Raw genomic sequence first — 18,380 nt, forward strand, 5'->3', positions numbered from 1 at the left:
GTGTAGACCATGTAAGTCTCTCTTCCCCAAAAGGTTTATAAAGAAAATCAGCTAGTCTTAGGTTCTCCAGGACTGCTTATTTCCTTCAAGCTGAAGGCAGCTTCTGTATAGAACTTGGACCTGGGTACTACTCTGAGCCTGGGTATCCAAAATTTTATAAGCACTCAGAAACTAAGCTTGTCTATGACCTTCATAGTGTGTCCCATTTTCACAATAACCTAAATCTAATGCACCTTGGAACACTGCATTCCCTTCTGAAAGATGTGGCCAAAAACCCCTTTCTTATCCAGATAACCAGTCCAATACTAGGCTTGTATCCCAGAGGGGTTCCACAATAAACAGAGCATTTCAGGATGGAAAAAAGATTATCTTGCATTATACACTGCACACAGCTGAGCATTGTGTCTGGTCCTTTCAACTCTGCATGGAGTGTGCAATCAGTGGGATGATGCTACAGGAGAGAAAGCATCTGAGGTTCTGCTTTTCAAAAACAAGGGAGTTAAGTACAAGCTAAAACTTTGTTCAGGAAACTAGTGAGGTATTTTGAAACACTGTAGAAAAACAGTTACCCTATTAAATCCCCAAGCAGTGTTTCCAGACTGGATGCTTTCTAATGAAAGCTATTTATTGCCTCAGTTTTGAAAATATCAATGAAATAGGGAAAAAAAAAAGCCATTAAAAAGGATCAGGCAGCAATTTCCTTGTGTTGAACATAAAAGTTGCCATAGCAAACTTTCGCAGTGTACTTTCGTGTTCTACGGTAAACTGATTGGCTGTTCTGTTGCATAGAAGTCCCATGATCTTGATTTTTGCTTTCCAGAGTGGCTGAGTGACTGAGCCAAGTGCTTGAGGAAGAGAATGGAAGCCACTTGGACTTCGTGTCTCTCCAAGGGGAGAGCATCTCTGAGCAATTCAGGAAAATACTACTTGCAACCAGAGATAACTGTAAGAAGCAGTTCTAAGCTGGAGGACAGAGGAGAGGAACACCTAGCAGCTTACCTGGATGTTAACAGTAGTTAATGGCCATGTCTTACCTGGAAGAGAGAGCAGATCCGCAAATTTCAATAAGCAAGAAAGCCTTTATGGATCCATCAGTAACTGAAGACGGCACCAGGTAGGCTGGGAAGGGCTTTGGGTGGGGACATCACTGGCTTGTAATTTTGAAGATGCTCTGTGAACTGGAGAGTTTTCTCAGTCATTTCACATGGTCTTTGTCCGAATTTAATCTGATTTATGGAGGGATGAGCTAATTCTGTTGTAAGCTGTGGCATTTGGATGTACTGATGCTGGGGTTTGGCGTGGTATGAATCAGTAGGATTTAGGACAAGTTGTAGCTTTAAGATGCTTCTTTCCCTGGTCATAGCAGTAAAGTCCATTCTGCTTTTAGCTGGAATGTGTTTCACTTGTGGATCTGAATGCTGTTTGAACTGCAATAAGTGATTATTACCAGGTTTAAGATCAAGTCTGGCTTCCATATGAATGTTGACAAAGTCCCGTGCTAGTTCATAAGCCAGAAAGGTAATATCTCCAGTTGGTACTATCCTCATATGACCTTTTGGGTGTGGTAGTGCACAGGACTGTGACTGTGTTCTCTCTTCCACGAGATACAGCTGGGGCAAAATCATGTCTTGCAACTCAGTGCAGAATTTTGGATGTGCAGAAATTGTGGCAGTTGAATTTGGAATAAATTTCTTAAGCTATTTGCAGGAACACTTGGAGGCTCTCAAAATGTCAGAGAAAATACACACTTCCAGTGTGTGAAATGTCCTGGCAGAAAGCTTAGCACAAAATTCCAGAAAACAAAACTTTCACCAACTTCCACCAGCTGGAGCTGTTAGTGTAGCTGCCAGTCTGCCTTGGTTCAGAAACTGCCTACTGCTGGCTGATCTGTAGCACTGCTGTGGTTGAAAGATACAGTGAAAGGTAGCTCTTTAAGCTCTCAAAATGTATTATGTGTGAAAACATTCAAATATACACTTAATTTAAACCAAAACTGTTGAGAATATTTTTATATATATATTTTTTATTTTTTTTTAGCTGTTGGCAGGCATTGCCAAGAACTCCACTTTCTCCTGCAACAGCTAATTCTATAGCTAGGTCTGACTGGGGCTGGTCCAGCTCCTATTAAGAACAGTGGAAAACTGCTGGTAGAAGCTGGATTGGGCTCATCTGGTGCCCTGTTGAAATCTGTGATGATATACCAAAGCAGAACAAAGATAACAGCCTCAGACTGTAAATTCGTTGGGGCAGGGACTCTCTGTTTGTGTGTGTTGTATAGTGTTGAAGACATTTGTCGACACTTCAGAAATAATGAATAATGCCAGTGTGAGGAGGAAATCTCTCCACTCAACCCTAGGTGTTTCTGCTGCTAAGTGTTGAAAGAGAAACACAGAACCCTGAACTTTGAAGACTTGGCAGGTGAGGAGAAGGAAAAATCTTTTCACTTCCTGTTTAAATTTAAGCTTAATCTGCATTTGTTGGGTCTGGTAGAAATATTTGAGCTTTTAATTTAATGTTGTTGGTTTTGGGAATACTTCTTGGGATGCATGGCATAAAAACACCTTAGATATGTGGCAAGGTTTTGATTTAATTTCTACTTTCATCTGTTTTCCATTACAAACCAGACTAATTGCAATAAGATTCTCTGTGGCAAAAGTAGTAGGGGAAGTGTGAATTTGGAAGTTTTCTCACTTTACAGTAACTGTAAAACCAGTCAGCAAACAGGTTTTAAAATGATTTCATATGGGAGGGAGCAAAGACTGGGTGTCTTCATAGTAGCAGGATTTCACTTGCGGTATCAAGTTTTCAGAGCTCTCAAATTCAACGTATTCATATTTATAGAAAAGTTACTTTGCACACTTAAATTACATTGACTCCTGTTTTAGAGACTTAAAATCCTATCATGAGCTGACATGCCCCTGGTGTTTGAAGTGCCCATATTAAAACTGTCCACATTTTGCTATTAAACAGCTGATGGGTGGGTATGCTCATGAAAGCAAACTGCTTGTTCAAGAAAAGGAGGAGGGGGGGGGAGGCTTAAAGGAGTGCTTATAGAGTGGGACTGGAGAGCCCCTTGGCATCTTTCTTCTACATGCTGTATTTTAAAAGGTCTCCCCAGGGTACTGTTGGCTGGGTTCCCTTGCTAGGCACGAGCGTGGTGGCTCAGTGTTAGCAGTGCATGTATTTTCCCTCTGCTTCCCTCTCCCAACCTGCTTTTGTTAGAAATCTTGTCACTGAATGATCCTGATTTAAACCAACACTCTTACAATAGTGCTCTGGCAACAGATGAAGCAGTGAAAGGCAAAAGTATCTCTGCTGCCAGAGACCATGTGCCATGAGTTCATTGCCTCATTGATACTTTTCTTTGGATACAGACTTGCAATTTTTATTTCATTTTAGAGAGTATCCTAATGGACAGTCCCAGGATTTTGAGCTGCCAGAATACGAAACTGGCATTAAATGTCTCCACTACAAAACCTAACATTGAGCTTGTAGTTGTGCTTTATTTTGCTATTCTTTTCTGTTGTTGTTGTTGTTAGAGAAATGTTTGAATCCACTTTTGCACTGAGGAAGATAAACCAGGAAACCTCTTAAGAACGTGATATTTTGCTGTGATTTATCCTGCCATGGATTTGTATGGGAAGTCCTCTGGCTTGAAGCGTGAATGTCATATGTGTATGTGCATTCAGTGTGGTGAGCTGGGCTGTGGTCCTGTTCCTTCCTTCAGGCATAGCAGAAGGTAAAACCCCTGGTGACTGTGAGGACTGAGACACAGCTGTGGGACAGCTCAGTTTTCCCTCTTAGAAAGCTCAGGTCTGCCCAGCTTAGCTTTCTGCTTTGCAAGATCTGTCTGCATCATTTCAAACCAGCGATCCCAGCATCTGGGACCTACAACACAAAAGAACAGAGCAATACATTCTGGCTCCCTTGTTTCTGTGAGAATTATTGATTCTATAACTTTTAAATGTATGCAGGTCTCTTTTTGGGAATCACCCTGTGGAACAGGCTCCTGTTCACTCTGTGCTTATCAGCTCATGATACACTATTGTTCTGTATGTGTTGACATCATTTGTGTAGCTGTTGAAAGAAGCAGGAAGGAAACTGAAATGCCAAATGAATTTCAAAGTTGTTATCACTATGTGGAAGAGGGACAGTTGTCATGTCAAAAGTGGCAGAATTGGCAGGACTGGATCTTGTGGTACTTCTTTAACACAAAGTAAACAGCAAACAAGCACTTCGAGATGTGGAGGAATGGAGTGTCCCATTTGCTGTTTTCAGGCTGACTTCAGAATGCAGGCTCCCAGTGGATGCTGCCGACTCTTCTAAAAAACATTTGTCTGCATCACACATATAGAAACACAGTGCACGTTCTGCAGTCACTGTGTTTGTGTGGTTGGCTGAGCTTAATATTTGCATGTTAAAAAAACAATTACTGTTCCTGATGTAGTGGAAAGTTGGGTCTGAACTGTGAAGGGTGAATACATCTGTGGACATTTCAAAGGTCTGGGATTCTGTAATTACAAGGTTTTGGTCTTGGCCTCTCTAACTGTAGCTGAACAAAAACCTCCCCTCTTTAAACTTCCTTTCACAATAGAATATGAAACCCCCAAAGCACTTAAGCCACAAAAAGCCTCTCTGGGTGACCTAGCCAATTGTCATGAGGAGTTCATTCTGCACCTTTGGCCCTGGTTCTTGTATGGCTTGGACTTAAGCTCTGCCAGAAAAAAAAGTATTATTTCTGGTAGTATTTCCTATATCTTGAAGGACAGAGCCTCTCCTTTTGCTAGATGTTACATCCCATCTTTCCCAAAGACTTAGCCCTCATACAATAGAGAACAATGCTAGTTTGGCAGGAAACTAGATCAGCTGAGCAAGTAAGTCCTTTCTGTAGTGAATCTGTGATGCTGCTGTACTGGAATGTGTAGAAGGAGCCAAGAAACAGTTATGGGAGAGTAAAATTGCAGTGTTTGTTCTGGAGACTGGCGGAAGTGAAAAACACATATAAAGCAATCTATGTATACATGTATATGATAAAGCAGAATACCTTTTAGGCACATGGCACTTTTGATTACATTAAAAATCCTTGTGTTCCCTTTTCTTCCCTTGCTTTTCATGTTGGGTGGTGGTCTTGCTCTGTGATGAAGAATGTAGATGGGATGTTGGACCTTCAAGCCTTCTCCAGAACTGGGCAAGCTGATCAGCTGTTTTCATTTGTTTCTAGGACAGCAGAGTTTTTAATTATTATTACTTTTTATTATTTATTGTATTTAATCCTCTCCTCTTCTTTGCCTGTCCAGAGCAGGGAAGCACCTGGTCCGCTCCCAGTGCTCTTTGGCCCTCCCTAAGAGCTGCTTGTTACTAGTTTGGAAATCCCCTGCTGACTGCAGAGGTAGGAGCATTGGTCAGTAACACTCTCCCCACTCTGTGCCCTCTTTATGGGCTCAACTTGTCAGCACAGAGGATGTGGCAAATTTTCTTGTTTCCACTCTCTGCTTGTAGTTAAGATGATTTGCAAGTGTGGTGGTTTGTGGTTAGATTATTGCTTCCTCCTGTAATTCCACATGCTCTGGCACACAGGGGGTTTAATAGCATCCTCAGGTTGACTCCACAATGGCAAATTTACTCAGACCGCACAGACTGCTCATATCACCAGGTAAGAAGCCGAGTTGTAGAGATAGATTATAGCTCTTAGTGCAGGCTCCTTAAATACAGCCTTCACTTTACGGTAGAGTCAGTGTGAGCCCAGGCATCCCCCAGGTGAAAGCAGTAGAAGAGTATCTGTGCCAAGTAGTGGCCTGCATAGACATCTCCTGAGTGGGCTAACAGCTGACCTAACCTGGTTTAGAAGCGCAGATTCTCAGTTCTCCACTCGTTGACTCTCCAAAGGGAACTTCTATCTAGGACAGTCACCACATTGGCCATTCTCACCATGATGAAGACTGGTCCTCTGGTGAAATCCTGAAAACCACTTCTAACAGCAGCCTGAGCAAGCCCTTAGACCTTGTCATCCATACTGCAAACCCAGCAGCTTCTGCAGCTCTCTTCAGGCCAGTGTAGTTGAGCTGGCACTAGCAAAATTTAAATCAAAAGCAGAGGAACATATGCTGGTTCTAGCTGAGCTGTGTTTAATGTAGCCCATGTTTGCACTGGTTGACTACAGAAGTTGATCTGTGCACACAGGACTCACCTTATGAAGTGAGTGGTTGTGATTTCCCCTACCAGCCTAGGCTGAAAGAGAAATGCAACTAGGCTTATCTCCTCCTGGCTTCAGCTGTAACAGCCCTTAGTGGCAAAGTACAGATGCAAAGGCCACTGCTGTCTGTAGAGTTTTTCGAGCAGCTGAGAGCACATTACCCCCCAGCAGCGCAGCCAGAGTCCTTCCTCTCCCACTGGCAGATTGATAAGGGGGGACTTTCTTCCTCCTCAACTAAGTGCTGCTCTGATTTACTGCAGCTCTTCCTTAAGCACTTCCGGAGGTCAGAGGGCTGCAGACATTAGCCCATAATGGAAGACCTGGGGTCATTTGTAACCAATACCAATGGACTTGTGTGCCATGCTGTGCAGTTGGGAGTAAATAAACCTGTCCCCTGACTTGCTTTGTAAAACCTCTCGCTAATGTGACACAGAGGAGGATGGAAGAATAATGGATGGTTCTCATCAGAAGAAATATAGTGCCCAGTGGCTTGTGAAGTGCGCCTGTTTATCTGTTATTCTTGTGGGATGCAAGCCTGAACTGCAGCTGTGCTCCCTGAGGAGGCTCTGGTGGCTGCATTGCTCCTGCTTAGGCAGCCTTTCCTCAACATGCCTTGTGTCAGCCTTGTTATTTGCTATTTATAATGGAAACTTAGAACATCTCTAGTGAAATAGTGGCTTTTTATTTCAAAGAGCACTATAAAAATCCTGTACAGCAGCACTAGTCTGTATTGGAAGACCTGGGATCATTTGTGCTCAGTGCAAATTAATCCAAGTTAGGTTGACTGTGATAAAATTGCTGATGGTCTTTGCTCTATTAGCACTGGAAATTGCTTAGCTGATACAAGGAATTCAAACTGTGGGTGTCCAGCAGGCAAGAAGCCCTGGTGAAGGTAGCTGAAGGACTGCGCACCCTGTGCAGGGAAGCAGACCCAGGCAGCATGCACTACTGTATGTGCAAATGAAGGGACTAATCCTAAAGGAAACAAAATTTTCTGCTTTTCATTGCAGTAAATCCCACTGAAATCCATGGCAGGGCTCTCAGAGGCTGCCTGTGATGCTTGGCAGCTGCACACTGCCCTCCCTGAGCGATGGCTGAGCAGCTGTGGTTGAGGCTGGCTGCAGGATTGTGAATCTAACAGAAGGCCTGAGAGCTAGCCACTCTTGTGCTGCATTCAAGAGCAGAGAGAACAAAGTTCTTCAGGCAGAGGGGAGAACAGCTGAAATGGTGATGGAGGTACCATTAGGGCTACTGGTTAGGGCTGGATCGCTGAAGGCCTGTGCTTGGTTGTGCAACTGCCTCTCTTTGCCGATTATGAGATGAACCATCCTGGTATGACCCACCCTGCCCATGCAACGGTCTCTTGATTTGAGCTGCTGCAGTGGTCACAATCCAGAAAGAATCTGAGTCATGCATGGTGTGAAAAACAGCAGTGAGATGGGCAACTTTTATTCCCACACCCACAAGAGGTGGATTCAGACAGGAGGAGGTACAGAAAAGGCTCTCTGAAATGATCAGGAAAATATTCTGGTTTATGTACAAAATTTGGCTTGAGTAGCAGAACAAATAAGAGGGGGCTGTGGCTCTGCTCTGCTAGTAACACTGGGAGTAAGTACCAGGGAAGCGGGTGATGTATTCACACTAAAAGACTGCTTTGTAGTATGAAAGCCTTAAAGACACACAAGTGAGTGACAGGCAGTCCCTTGTATGTTTTGTTTTCACCTTCTGTAAAAATGTGGCACATCCACAGATTCTGCTCAGTTACTCCCTTGCTCTCCCCCATTCTGCAGAAAATTTGCAAAACAGAGTTAGGGAGGATGCCTTCCCCTGTGCCTTGAGCCTCTGTGTTTTGTACTTACTGGGACAGTGGTCCAAAATGCTATGAAGATGCATAGGTCTTAATTGGGTGGGATTTTTACATCTGAAAATGGGAGTTCAAAAGATGGGAAGCAGTCTTTTTGAAACTTAACTTGCAAACAATGCCTGTGCTTAGCACCTCCATTCATCCAGTAATCCCACAACAGGACCTGTCATCAAGTGGTACTCAAACCTGCTGGTGTCTACTGCAGCTTCATTACTGGAAATGAGGTCTATTTATACCGCTTTGAAAGCTCCACACGATTCAAGTCCCGAGGAGAAAGACAAGCTCAATAGCCTGAGCAGTGTTTGTTTGCCTGGTTTTATCACTATCAGCAAAGGAAGCAATTTTCATAAACAGCAGGAGCAGGGAGCTGCTGCCCAGCGTGGCTGTACCTCCAGCCCCTGTGCACCGCTCCACACCTGAAGCCTGCCCTGGTGCAGGGAGGTGATGACAATAGGCCTCCAAGATAAACAAAATAACTGAATAAAAAGTGCTGAAAGCCAGCAGCAGGTGAACTGCTAGGAACAAACCCCTCCTGCCCATCACCCCACCTGCGAGGCAGGCTGAGTTGTGGCTGGGCAAAGCTTATCATATAGGTTAACATAAGGTCCTTTTCCCCCCTCCTGCCCTAACACCTTCCCAACTTTCAACAATTGTTTGATTACTTGTGTGATACAGATAGAGAGGAAGAATGATTAGCTGTCCCCCTTCCTCTTTCACAACAAACCAGAGAGGAAGCAGCTCTGCTGGGGCTTTGTACAGCAGCCAGGTGCTGCTGGGTGGCTGCTCTCTTCAGGAAGGTAAATATTGGGCTAGAGACAATTACAGCTGTGTTCAGAGGAGCCCGCACGGGCGGCAGCCTTCGCGTCATGTGAACCCCGTACTCCAGTATGCATTTGCATGTCTCCTGCTGAACCAGCTCTTGGTGGTGTGTCTTCAGCAGTAATTGGCTCAAGCCTCGAGTAAACATTGGGCTCTGTTAATTGGAGAGATGGTGCACATATGGAGGTACTCTTTGCAGGGGTTGAAGTGCTGTTTATCTTTTACTCCAGCCTGGTTAAAGGCAGCTGTGTTAGGAAGCAAGCAGATGATCCAGCTCAGTTGGCCTGTACTCCAAAGACCACTGGTGTCACCAGGACTCTGTGCACTCCTGTACTCTCCGGAGCATATTCCTCTCCTGCCACTTGCTGCCAATTGCTTGCTTTACTTTACTTACAATTTCTGGAAAGAGAAATAGAATGAGGGAAACTCTGGAAGTTTTCACTGTGGCAATATGCTTCCTAACGCATTTCTCGTCTAAGAGGCCAACAATAGTTGGCTGCAGAGGCACTGGGCTCCAGAAGAAAGCCTTCCCTGAGGTGGAAGCAGTGATTCTTAGAGATAAGATGGCAACAGTTGGCAGGACTTGTGTGTCGTGCAGTCTGTGTTTGTGGGTGATGGCAGTGTCTGTACTTGCTCTTACTAGGTTTCACTGTCTACTGTGGAAAGGCAATCCTCACTTCATTGTGAAGAGTTGTGCAAAAACTGTCTAGCAAATGATAATATTATGACGAGAGGTATCAGCCTCTGCCTGTGTCATCTGTACTAGGCTCTAGCAAATATATCCAGCAACAATACCAGACAGGGTAAACAGGGAGGCCAGGTAAAGTAGTGTGAAGGGAACAAAGGCAGAGGTGAAGTAACATGGTCAAGGTCACGCAGCAGGTCAGAGTTGGCCCAGCCTCTGCTTCTCATGGGTCCCAGGCCAGTGCAGCAGGCCCAGTGCAGATGTCGCTGCCCCCCAGTGCAGATGCTGCTGCCCCCCCAGTGCAGATGCTGCTGAACTGTCTCACACACTCTGTTCTACATCAAGTACAGGCACTCTCTGGGAAATAGTTTGCTGTTTTAACAGCTGCAGACTGCGCAGAATAGATTCAGGTTATGAGATGCTTTCTTCCAGCTTCTTAGTAGGAAAATCAAGGTAGCACAATGGAAACTCAGGATCTTTTTGGAGCAGCTTAGCATGGTGTTAAATCAGCTTTCTACTGGAGCAGCACTGTTCACGCAATCTAGAATTTCATGAAAGCCCACCAGGGCCACTTCATTGCAGCCCCATAGCTCCAGGAAGAGCAGAGTAAATCTGGAATACTCAGATTTTTAGCGCTTCTGTCAATCCAAATGGAGCTTGGGGCTGACAAGGCAGGGAAATCTTTTTCTATTTTGTCTCCACCAGATGCCTGGGTGGTATTGCCCAATGATGATGGGAATAGGAGGGGACTCATTTATCATCTCTTCTATATTTTTCTTTTTATTTATTTTCCTTTTAAAAACACGCTAAAAAATTAATTCAGTGCTGGGGAAAGGTGACAGATTAACAACCCCAGAGATTTCAGCCCTTTGTTTATCCTCTGAACAGAGAGCTGTAAGCATTCCTGGTGTTCTTCCAGCACTGTGCCCCAGCCCTGACCTCAGCGACCAGCTCCCAAGAGAGCAGCTACCGCATCCCTCCAGCCCTTCCATCCCACTGGAGCTGCATCCCTTTGGATGGAGTAAGGAGTGCTGCTTGGATTTTGAGTCTGTGCCAGGGAGTCCTGCAAATGAGGAAATGGATGATGATCTGCCCTGTAACTCTGCATTGTGTTGCATGGTCTCACAGCCATGATGAGGCTGTGGCTGTGCAGGGCAGCTGCATAGGGATGTTGCTTCAAGTTTTCCAGGCCAGGCAACACACTTAGAGGTTTCACTCCACCTTTTCCTTTCCTATCTTCAGTCATCTCCCTCTGAAGAGCAGAAAAAAGGTAATCCTGTGGGAGCACAATAGAAAAGGCCTTTGTGATGCCCAGATGTTTGTGGATAGTGCTTTCCACCTCTCTGAAGTGCAGAATAGATGATGTTTTCATACTAGTATGTGGAGTGAGACAACCATGTAGCTATGGTGTGGTTCTGACAGAGTCTGTGCATTTGCAGCTTCTGTCAGCTTCTCAAGAATTTTTAGATGCTTTGTAATCAAGTGATTTTAGTTAGGGAATAAACATGCTCCATGGATCATAACATTAGGTTGCCAACTTTGAAATGGTAACATTTATCCCGCTATCCTTCCAGCCTTTCTCACTGACATACTTGGTTGGATTTTGTTTGATAATTCTCACTATGGTTCATTTCAGTTTCCCACCATAAAGGCCTTGTGCAGTTACCTTGTCATCAACTCTCGTGTTTGGAATAACCCTGTGCAAACTAGGTATTTCCCTCTGCTATAAAGCTAGAGTGTTTGAAGAAGAGAAGAGTGCATCCTTCACAAACTAGTGAGCATGGGTTGGGAATGAGGGTATCTCTGTGGGGGGTAAGACTTCCTAATGCACACAAGCAATACCTCCTTGCAATTAGTAATGCCATCACTGCCCTCTCCCCTCACTCCAAGTGACATTCCAAGGCATGTATTTGGCGTTTGAACTACCCTGTCTCCCAGACCCAAGGAACAGGGGCTGGGACAGCTCTGTGGGAGGCCCTGGTATTGAATCCATTTGGCTGATGTGCCCAAGGGCCCTTCCATCATCACCTGCCTCCATTGGAGTGAAGGCGTCCGCTGCACCAGGTGGCACAGAGGAATTTTATCCAGTGTGAGTTACTCACAGAAGAACCCCCTCCTTTGCCCTTTCTGTCTGTGATATTGGATGAGTGGCCCCATTCCCCCTTTTTGCTGAAGGGACAGAAATTTGATAATGGCCATAATTATGTCTGAACATTAAATGAATGCTCTGGATCATCAGTGCTGTATCCACTTGTTCATAATTACCAGCAATGGACATGGTGGCTTCAAAGGCCACCCAGTTATCATTTATGTTTACTATAAACACAGCAGCTGTTTTGGGTTATGAGGGTGGTCATTTTGCTGGAATTTGATGAGCCAGACCCTGAAATCCTCACCTGACACCAGCTCCCTCCCTCCTTCAGGAAGAGAATTCAGTGCAGAGTGCTCTGTACCACCTAAACAGTGAGGATGGACGGGCTGTGATTCATACAACCATAGGATTTGCAGTTTCCCTAGGATCCCCGTGAAATCCAGGGAGCAGTTCCATGTTTGCTGATGCTGTCTTCCCCCTACACCACTGCTGTCAGGACCCTAGGATATGCATAATAGCTTACTTGTGCCACTCAGACTGATGCTATCCTAGCTCAGTGCAGAGGGCATTCAGAAAAATGTACTGTGTGGTGTTACTGTGATCTAAAGCAAAATACAAGCCTGCTGCCAGCTGAGGAGGAGAAGAAAGCTCAGGTAAATACAAAGCTTTGGTCATTTTCGAGAGCTGAGGACAAACTGATATACTGCCCATGGCTTTGGAGTAATCTCTACAAAATCACAAGCTGGTAACTAACTCATGCCCGATAGCAGCAGAGTGTAATTTATGAACTGTCTCTTACTGCCTTTTGTGTCAGTGAGATGGAACTTACAGTTACAGTCATTCAGCCAAAAGAGATGGGACTTTTCCAAGTTTCTCTCAGTTGAAAGTCTTCCATCTGGCACAGTGTTTAAGAAATACCATCAGAGTGGGTTTTTAAACTAGTTTTTAGCTGATGTGTAATCCTTCCTTATTTTTGTTCTTACTGCTTTCTTACCAGAGGAAACTTTAGCTCTCTGGTTACAGGATTCACTGTAAACCCTGATGGACCGAAGGGGAATGAAATGAAGGTAACATATTCTGTTGCTGCAAGAGCACCGCTTTATGGGAACTGGGTTATAACATGGGGAAATACCACACCACTACTGGGGAATAAAACTGTGCTTATGCATCAGCTTTAAGGCCAACCACAGGCTCATCCTTCAGGAAAAGGGGCACAAAGGAACCACTGCTGTGCAAGGTTTATGCTTTCAGTGAGTGGAAATACTACATTGAGCTGCACCCCACAGCTTGCTTTGAAGTAGCTGGAGCAGCTCAGCAGAAAGGCTGCCCACAGCAGCAGGGGAAGCGGGCAGGTAGGCACCTGCAACCTGACTCCAGGTAAAGAGGTCCCACTCAGTTATTCATCTGCACAGAAAAAAAGATGCTTCATCTTATCTTTAAAGGAAAGAGCAAATTGGTTGGGTGTTTGCAGCAGGTAACATGTATCAGGGTGATGTATTTATAAGGGGAGGAAAGAACATCACAGTCAGTGCCTGTTTATTTATTGTTTCCTTAATTACAAAAGCTAAATAGACTAAACACTCCTTCACTCCAGAAAGAAAACAGTGCCAGTATGTGTGATTGAGAAATTAGCCTTCCAATGAGGTTAAGATGATTATAATGTTCTCCTCCCAGTCAATAACTGAGATACGTAATAGTCTCGAACAATAATTTCACAGAAAAGCCCTGGAGATAGACAGCTACAAAGCCAGAGTTGTGACAGAAAACCCTTCTCTGAGACTTCCTAATAGATCCATTAGCTTACGTTGTCATGCTATGACACGTGTATATGTTCTGTAATGTGTGGCATGTAGTTTATCAGGAGTTTATGGGTTGTCAATATTTGCAAGTGAATGTTTCATGTAAATTGAGAAAGATGTGTTACACATCCGGAACATTGCATCGGGTCTCTGCACCCTTCAAGGCTTTTTGGCTGTGCACTGCAGCCAGCGACAGTTAATATGCTCATAGTCTCAAGGCAAAGATATCAGCAAAGTCCCCAGGGGACTAGAGAGGGATAAACATTGCAAATACAAGTTCAAGGAGCATAAGGAATAAGGAGCTGAAAGGATTGATTTGTAAGATAAAAAGTTAACAAGGCAAAATAAAATTTTGAGAAATGCTTATTGAGAAATGAACTTAGAGTAGGAGGGAAGCATCAGAGGAGAGTAAGTTGCATAGCGTAACACAGGAGGATACATGGGGGAAATTCTCAAGGAGGAAGTTTTAGCTTGCATAGCAGGACATGTTCATAAAGCAAGGTACATGCAAATGGAAATGGGGAAAGCAAAAACTAGCTTGGGTGATATGCTGGAGAATGTATTGGAGGCATGCTCTCCCTTGGCAGCAGGAGAGAATGGTCACCCAAGATCTGGGGATTTTTAATTTCAGCTTTTGCAAGAGCAAAGAGCCACATCAGACACATGAAATGTTATGCTTGTTCTCAGGACCTGGCCCACCTCCTCTTTAGCCGTCAGCCCTCCAGCCCTGTCAGATTGCAAAGGACCAGCTGGAGCAGGTGTCAGCAGAGATGTATCAGTGCTGAGTTTTGCTGGGGTTTCTCAGAGCAAATGACAGGATCTCTTTTATCATGCTGAGCCTTCTCCTGTCAGCAAAGCAGCCGGATGAAATTTCCTTCTCTGGAGACCCCCTTTCTGTTGCTGTGTAGCCAAAGGATTTTGTGAGCTCTTTTACTGTCTTAATTCTCATCAGATTTGCATCATTATTCAGGCCTGAAAAAAAACCCCAAAAAGCAGAACATGAAGCTGACTTTAAAATAAAAATCTTTCCACAGACCTCACCAAGGAGTTCTGACTTCAGTGTGTTTGAAAATAGTTTGGGATGTTTTGCTTCTGAAAATTTGGAAAGTCTGGACTGAGTTGTTTTGTACTAACTTTTACAAATGCTGAATGTCTGGCTCTGCTGACATTACTTCAGGTATTAGTTCCGAATCATTTAGTACATTTGAACTCATAAACAGCAAAGGTGTTTTCTACATTTCAATAGATGTGCTTAAAATACAGAGTGGTGCCGTGGATCCAAATTTAGGATGTTGCAGGGAAAACCTAAACCTAGAATTTAATTTCTGTCCTCTACAAAAAGCAGGCTGCTCAGCAGTTTTGAGCTATGTTTGAAGTTGATTTTTGGAGTGGTTTAATCTGGGGACATTTTAGTCTGGATTTTCTTCATTTCCTACCCTTAGAGACTATGTCAAAGATTGACCAGGTATCAAAATGTGTTGGATGTGAGATCTATATCCTCTCCCATAACCTTCATTCTCTCAGGTGAATTGTAGTTTCAGTTATTGCTAAAATATGCACCAAAGCCTTTCAGCTGCTTGACAGGACATTAAGCCTGGATGAAGAGAGTCTTGAAATGAGGAGCAACCCTTGCAAGACTGACCAGGCCTGGCATATACAGAGGAATAAGTGCAAGTCCAGCTGTACGCTGCTTGTTGCTGCACACAATCTTGGTTTAGCACCACCAGCACAGTGTTTGTGTTGCTTGTAGAGCCATTGCAGAGCAGGAACCCCAGAGCTATTGTATCTGTAATGTATCTGGGCTGCAGCCATACAGTAGCCTATGGTTCACAAGGCCCAATGGATCCTGCAAGGAGAGGAAGAGCTAAGAGAAAGGCTGGGAGCTTCAGTTGACAGCTCCTACCAGAAGGCAGGAATTGGCTTGTACCCATTTGATTTATACTTCCATAAATGTAAGTTAAGAAATTCTTGCATTGATTTAAAACAAATAAACTTTCCCTACTGAGTGGGAAATTCAGACTGGCTAAATCTGTGCCCAGAGCTGTTATTCTAGGTGAAGGAATAGGTACCTGGTTTACGGAGGTGTTTATTAAACACTTCTGATGGTAAGAAGGAAATTACCAACAATCTGTAAAAAAGTGATGTTGTACCATGGAAGTTGTAAAACATTACATAAAGGAACAGTCCCACAGCCCAGCTACAAAAACACCTTTGCAGCCAAATGCCAGTTCAGTCCTTTGAAATGCCAAGGTTAATAATTTCATTTAACTTTTGATTATAACTTAAGAAAATAAAACTAGGTTACAGTAGAGACAATAAGAGTGGAGGAAAGAAAGCAGTTAAAAAGAAAAAAAAAAGGTTTAAGTGAAGCATAGGATTGTGGTATGTTTATTGGGCTGTGTGAAACCAGCTGGAATCAGCATCAGCAGTCACATTGATGGGTGCTATTCAAGTGATGTCTCTATTCATAAGGGATTAGATGGCTGTCTGGCTGCTGGCTGAAAAATCATTATTTTTAGTGCCTTGTCCCTCTAGTAGGTTTTCGTTCTCCTTCTGACAACGTGCAGTTGGGATACATTTTATCTTCCCCCTCCCCTTGTATCAGGTTTTGAACAAATAGAATTCTCTCTGGTTGTTAAGCAGTTTTCTCTGGCCCTTTTTTGTCATTTCCTACAGAGGATGATGGATTTGGTAATTTCTAAGGAACTTCCCAGCTGTTTTGGACATGAAGACAAAAACAAGCTTGGAGAGATTCATTGATATTATGGAAGATTAGACTGGGGGTTTAAGGATTTCTTTCAAAAAAAACCCTTTTTTCTTCTAGTTTGACTCTTTCCTGGTGTGCATGACTAACACACCCATGATACGGAATCAGTGCAAAGACTGAGGGCTCTAATCCTCGGCTGCTGTAAACCAGCATTGCCCAGTGAAGTTCACTACAAGCTAGCCAGGTTTACACCTGCTGGCAAACCACCCACAGCAGAGGCTGTGTGTCTGTCTGGGCAAGGTAATGTGCACAAAGTGGTATTCCCTCTCTGAGTTTTCATCAAGAGTCAACCACCAAGATGATGGCAGTCCCTTCTCTGAGGTAGGGGGTCCAGTGTGGCAGCTCATTAGTGGCATTTGGTTTTCCTCTGTCCTCCCCCTCCCCTGCTCCTAGCAGAGCTGGGCAAACTCTCCCAGCAGCACTTGGTCTATGGTTGGAGGGCATAGCTGTCATTCCATTAGGCTTGGCTAGGCCTGCGTTAAAGCGTGTCATACAAATTGAGGGGATCCAGCATATTGACAGACAGATATTTAGCTTGTAATTGCACTGAAAGTGCAGCACAAAAGCTCTGGGAGGTAGGAGAGTGGAGGATTTGGAATGCATGAGATCTAGTTGGAGTGAGGTTTGGGCTTCTTTTGCCAAAGTGCATTTCAGCTCCATAACAGGTGTGATGGTAAGGCACAAATACATCATCCCACAGCCACTGTGGCACTTCATTAGTCCTCTTCCAGCCTGCCTCATCCCACTGAAGAAATCCTGTTTGAGGCAGTATCTGTTACAGAGCAAGCAAAACCATCCCATGGGCTGGTGCGCCGTTCCTGCATGCTTGCACACAGATCCATTTCTCAAAGGAGGCTGAGCTACATGTCTCCAGCTGTGTCAAACCATTGCTTCCTGCCCCTTAGCCTCACCTATGCTGCAATGAATGAATCCCGAATGCCTCATGCACCACAGGTTTTATATCATAAAGATGGAACATAAATTTAGCATATATTTGTCAGTACAGAAAAAGGATCATTTTAATTGCTAGGCTTTAGCATTGGTCATTAAGGACCAATTTGATTTATGCTGAAACTCCAGCTCCTGCCTCCAGATGCAACCAGGTTCTTTGAAGCTTCATGCTCCTGGGGTCAGTCTGCACCCATTTGCCATAATTCAGCTTTCAGGGGCCAAGGCTTTAGGGAGAGTCCAAAATTCGTCAGTGACTTTTACAAAGACTTTTACAGCTCATGTCCCCAAGTCAGCAGCAGAGCTACTAAAGAAAAAGTCATAGAGTGACTTCAGAAAAAGCACCTGAACTGGAACATACCCAAATAACCCTTCAAATACCCTGTGAGAGGGGGAGAGCTGCTCAAACGTATCTGCTGGACATGGTCATCAGATTGAAAAGAGAAGGAATTACTGGCTGTGAAGACTTCGTAGTAGGGCAGGTTGCAGATTAAACTGCTCATACACATTAATGGGAAAATAGATGTAAACCAGTCATTTCTGAGCTGGAGTCAGGACCAGTGGTGAGAAGACTTGCAGGGCTTTTGGGCTGCTTTTTTGCACCACACCTTTGCTTATATGATTAGATGAATTTTATCCAACTGTCTGTCAGCTGGAATTTGTTAAAGGTAAACTTACAAGAGGAAGATTTTAAAACAGGCTACTGCGATCTGATTCTGAGATTATTTTGAGCATTCCTGATGTTTAGAAGAGTGAAATCTATGATTTTGAACCTGGTCTGAAAGCAGCAGGAAAGAGGTGCAAAAGTGGTGGAAGGACTTTAGTTAACATTTTAATTACCATGTAGTAAATTAACACTGTAGATGGACATTTGTCAGATCCTTCAGCTGACACTGAGGAGATGCAGATTCTGCTGTTCTGCTACAGACCTTATAAGGGGTTTGGCCACTCTTCTTTCCTTTGATTTTGCTGAAGACAAAGTCTCCCTAACTTCAGGGACATAGTGTTCACTAGATCTTTGCAGACCCTGGGAACAAGGAAAATCCTAATCAAATTTATTAATGTGCACGAATAGGTTCCTTTCCTGAACTCCTAAAAGCAGCTGAGCAGAGGCAGCAATACCCAGTGGTCAGAGCACAGGACTGACTCTGGAGGTGTGTGTTAGGTGTTGTACACACATGTAAGAGGGGAATGTTCCTGTCACCGTGCAGTC

General features: G+C 44.0%; 1 protein-coding gene across 2 annotated transcripts in view; it reads left to right on the top strand.

Annotated features, from left to right (window-relative positions):
- TBX1 (T-box transcription factor 1) overlaps window positions 1–18,380 on the top strand; it is a 163,543-nt gene that overhangs the window by 34,814 nt on the left and 110,349 nt on the right. The window contains exon 2 of one of the 2 annotated variants that reach the window (XM_061370858.1): window positions 821–1,114. The gene's annotated coding sequence lies outside the window, so the exon portion shown is untranslated. Of the gene's footprint in view, window positions 1–781; window positions 1,115–18,380 lie in introns of those variants that run through there. The other variant, XM_061370859.1, reaches the window with a different exon arrangement.

This window comes from Neopsephotus bourkii, unplaced genomic scaffold (genome assembly GCF_033783945.1).
Source record: "Neopsephotus bourkii isolate Nb327-2 ecotype Australia unplaced genomic scaffold, CSIRO-AGI_Nbou_v1 NB_1542, whole genome shotgun sequence".
Lineage (NCBI taxonomy): Eukaryota > Metazoa > Chordata > Aves > Psittaciformes > Psittacidae > Neopsephotus > Neopsephotus bourkii.